Source organism: Pinus tabuliformis, chromosome 3_2 (assembly GCF_031772625.1).
Source record: "Pinus tabuliformis cultivar Carrire ecotype Pingquan chromosome 3_2, CPIR1, whole genome shotgun sequence".
Classification (NCBI taxonomy): Eukaryota; Viridiplantae; Streptophyta; class Pinopsida; order Pinales; family Pinaceae; genus Pinus; species Pinus tabuliformis.
The window spans coordinates 606,472,480-606,476,331 of record NC_142302.1 but is presented as its reverse complement, the minus strand read 5'-3'; the positions used below and the strand labels follow the sequence as shown (position 1 = coordinate 606,476,331).

Genomic DNA, 3,852 nt, shown 5'->3' with positions numbered 1-3,852 from the left:
CATGAGTGTTGCCATGTCTCCAGCTATCGAAGGTGTTCATCTGCCTCCCAACAACACAGGTACAATAGTTTCTAGGAGAGCAGAGTCAAAGACACCGTTTAGAGCACACTTGGGGATGGAGTCGATCAAGTGTTTATGAACTTACCTACCCACGAAGACATCAAGTTGTTCGTAAATAAGGACATCAAGATCTGATGGCAGCAACATCATAGAAAGAAGCACCATGAACAAAAGCTGAAGGAAGCTCACCAGATGCAATGAATGCAAGAGGAAGGTTGTTGACAACACAAAGGTGGAAAAAAGTTGCAAGCTCAAGAAGATCCACTTGTGATGAAAGAAATGTTGGAGACTCAGGAAATGAAGTGGTGGCACGACATGAATATCGCGCAAAGACAGAGAACGGAACAGAGAAGGAGTTCCATGTGTTGAAGCAACAATTCAAGGAAGAACATGAGCTACATAGACGAGAGAATGAGCTGTAGTAGGAACAGGTACAACAACAGGCACAACATGCACTCACAGATGAAACTACACCCATAAAAGTTACAGATCCATCCTAGCAGCTGGCACGGAGCACACATGGTGAGCAATGTTGTTGATCGCATGCAAGGGAATTTAGCAGTATGCATGTCATTATGTGCACCCATGAGATCCCACCCATTTAGCACACTCACCGAGGCAGAGGCAAGAAGCAAGTCTAACCGAAGCTGAACATGTGGTTTACAGTTGATGCGCATGACCACCAACACACACTGGAAGATCAACACAAACACTATGCATTAGTGTGTTGTCAGTTCAGCCGCACCGAAGAAGACCATGTGCAGGCTAGAAGACGAGTTAGATGGAGAAGCCATACCAGGGCACCTAGATGCAATGGAGGCAAGAGTTTGCTTAAGCAAGATGTCACCATGGAGCACATGCACACCATCACGGATGACCAAGCTTGGCATTAGCTCACCACCTTCACCATCACAAGCATGTCAAAGAGTTAGTCTCACCGCAACAGACCGAGTGTCAGTGATGTCTTGCATGGCTTGCTCAAGCCACTTTGTCTCACATGGGCACATGTGCATTGTAATGTAACATCTTGTCAAGTGGAAGTTTAAGTGTTGATAGTTGGATGTAACAATCATAGAGTAGATGAAAAGTCATGAGGGTAGATGAACTGTCACAAAGGGTAATGTCAAGGGTCACCCCACCCTTTGCTATAAATAGAACCTCATAACTCATTGTAAAGGATTTGGTCAGACAAGCTTCCGATAATACTATCTTGGAGAGAGCTTGGACAATATTGTAACGAGCCTTGGCTTCCCCACTACGCAGAGCTAGTATATCTCTTTGGAGGAGCAGGCGGTTGTGGCTGTAACGTTCCGCTGTTAGAACTAGTGGTTAGACATGGATGTATTGTATGACTGGAACTTACACTTATTAATATAATAGATCCAACATGTTTCATGAATATGTTATATTGTATTATATGCTATCTGGTTTACTCTAAATGATATATGTATTTGTTTCCTTATGCATGCATGTATGGACTATTTTGTGTATGTATGCATGAATCCTTCTGAAACATGTTTTTGGTTTAACCATCACTTTGGATTGCTAGCTAGCTTTCCTTCCATGTTGTGATGCATCTTTTCTCGTGTGTTCCCTTCTTAACTCCGTGTTATCACAGGTTTCCAAGGGGCGCACTCATCTCAACCCCCATGTGTTTGAACCTCTCATGCACCTTCCTTGGCTTGCTGTAGCTGCCACACCCTTGCTACCAATAGGGACATCTTACTTGCCTCTGTGCAAAATTGTGGTCAAGGCATTACCGTATGACCCACTATTGGGATTCCTACACCAAACGGTCTGAGGTCTAATTGGGACTTCTTACTGGGGAGATCCCCTTACATGTTGGTGGGTCTAGCACCGTCAGCAAGCTCCTACAATGCGGTTGTGGTATTATGAATCTCTTGTCTTTAGTTATCCGATCTATTTAATTATAATAAATATGTTGCAGGCTCGAAATCTTGTTGATGTTCCCGCCACCCACATTGTTGTGTTTTTTGAAATTCAAGTAAAATTTTGGACCATTTCTTGATTTATGTGTGTCATCCTTCCACAAGAGCCATGATAATATTTTGTGTATCGTTTCAATTTTATTGGATGACTATGTATTGTTCCATTCTAAATCTGCTTTTTAAAAGTCGAAGGCTCATATATTGATGGATCTTGTTAACTGAACTGAATTTAATGAAGTCCAAGGCTTGTTTGATAATGATCTTGTTAGTTGAACGGTGAATCAACTTTAGTGAAGTGGCTCATCTACTTTGTTTCTTCACCTGAAATTTGCAAAGGGGAAACACTAGCACTAGTAGTAAGTACTGCCTCAACGTTCACAAAAACCCTGCCTCCATTATTTCTTGATCTGCACTTTTTGTTTGCAAATGTTGTGATTAAATAAAAAAGGGATATTACAAAGCCAATCTTTCCAAAACTCCCCATCATGATGTTTGGGGAACCTAATTAGCAAAAATGGTTTCCCATTGCGGGGAAGATGGTGCAATTGTGGGTAGACAAAAAATGTGTTTAACCCTGCAACTATGCAAGTTGACCATGTCTACATGTATTATTTATAAATCAAAGAGTGATTACAATGGATTTCATGTTGGGCAGTTGATGAATAGCTTCAACTTGCTATTATAATAATTGATTGATTTTGTTAGTTCAATTTATATATCTAGTTTGAATATTTAATATTAGAAAGAGTGTAAAATTATCTTCTATATCTAAACCTTTTTTTTTCAATTGAAGAAAATATGCCTATAGCAGCTCCTAGGAATACAGAGCCATGCCCGAGATTGGACTACGAGACATGTGGGAACCAAACTGTTGGGCCACTAAATTGTTATTATTATTATCACTTTTTAATGCCCATTTCATCCATTTCTACCCTTCGTTATCGCGTCATATATCATAATTTATCATATATTTCCATTTTATAATTATTAATGCTCTTATGGATAAATATTATTTCTTCTCCTTTTTTTTTAATAAATTGATAATTATTATGCATGATTTTACCAATGATGGTTTATTAATGATTTTTTTGTAACATCACTCATGATTTTAGCCTCCAAGACCTTTTCCAGATTGCAATTTTGATCTCCAGCTCATAATTAAATATTCCAACTCAGAAATTCGTTGGAATAAGAAATGATAGTTTTTCGTTTGATGTTTCGGACAAATGAAGGAGAATTTAGAAAATCCAAGACATGGGTTTTGTGCAGAACGGACCAAATTAGTTTCTTGCTAAGCAGTTTTCCAAAATTCGGTCTATGTTAAGAGAAACAGAAGGTTCTTCGAAGATGATTTTCTCAGATTTGCTGTTGTAGCTGTTTTCCAAATTCGACTTGTTCCTACTGAATGTTGATGGAAAGATCTTTCAAATATGATCTTTCTGATCAATTTGTTTTGTACAATCCAAATTTGTAATGAAAATAATTTTGTAATCAACTTTGCTGTATCTTCCCTTTGCTCTCTGTGTATTTAAATGAAAACATAGATCAAAGAGGAAGAGAGGATAATGCGGGGACAATGGGAGGATAATTAGGAGATAAGAGATAGACAATTGTTAGATAGGATGTAGGAGAAGAGATAAGAGATGAGAGATGGGAGATGAACAATTGTTGAATTTGAAGGAAAGCTAAGAGCTTCATTACGCTGTAATTATTTCTATCATATGTTTTAATGAAGGAAGTTATCCATTGAGTTCTATGTATGTTATATGTAATCTGATCTGAGTTATTTCTCAAGGCGGAACTAAGTCTTGGGAAGTTGGGCCCACTACCTTGGACGAGGTGT

General features: G+C 38.7%; 1 non-coding gene across 1 annotated transcript; it reads right to left on the bottom strand.

Annotated features, from left to right (window-relative positions):
* Positions 1–2,067: 2,067 nt before the first annotated feature.
* LOC149182077 (U6 spliceosomal RNA) lies at positions 2,068–2,171 on the bottom strand. The gene has a single exon (XR_016257895.1). It is a non-coding gene; the product is annotated as a U6 spliceosomal RNA (small nuclear RNA).
* Between the last annotated feature and the right edge of the window lie 1,681 nt (positions 2,172–3,852).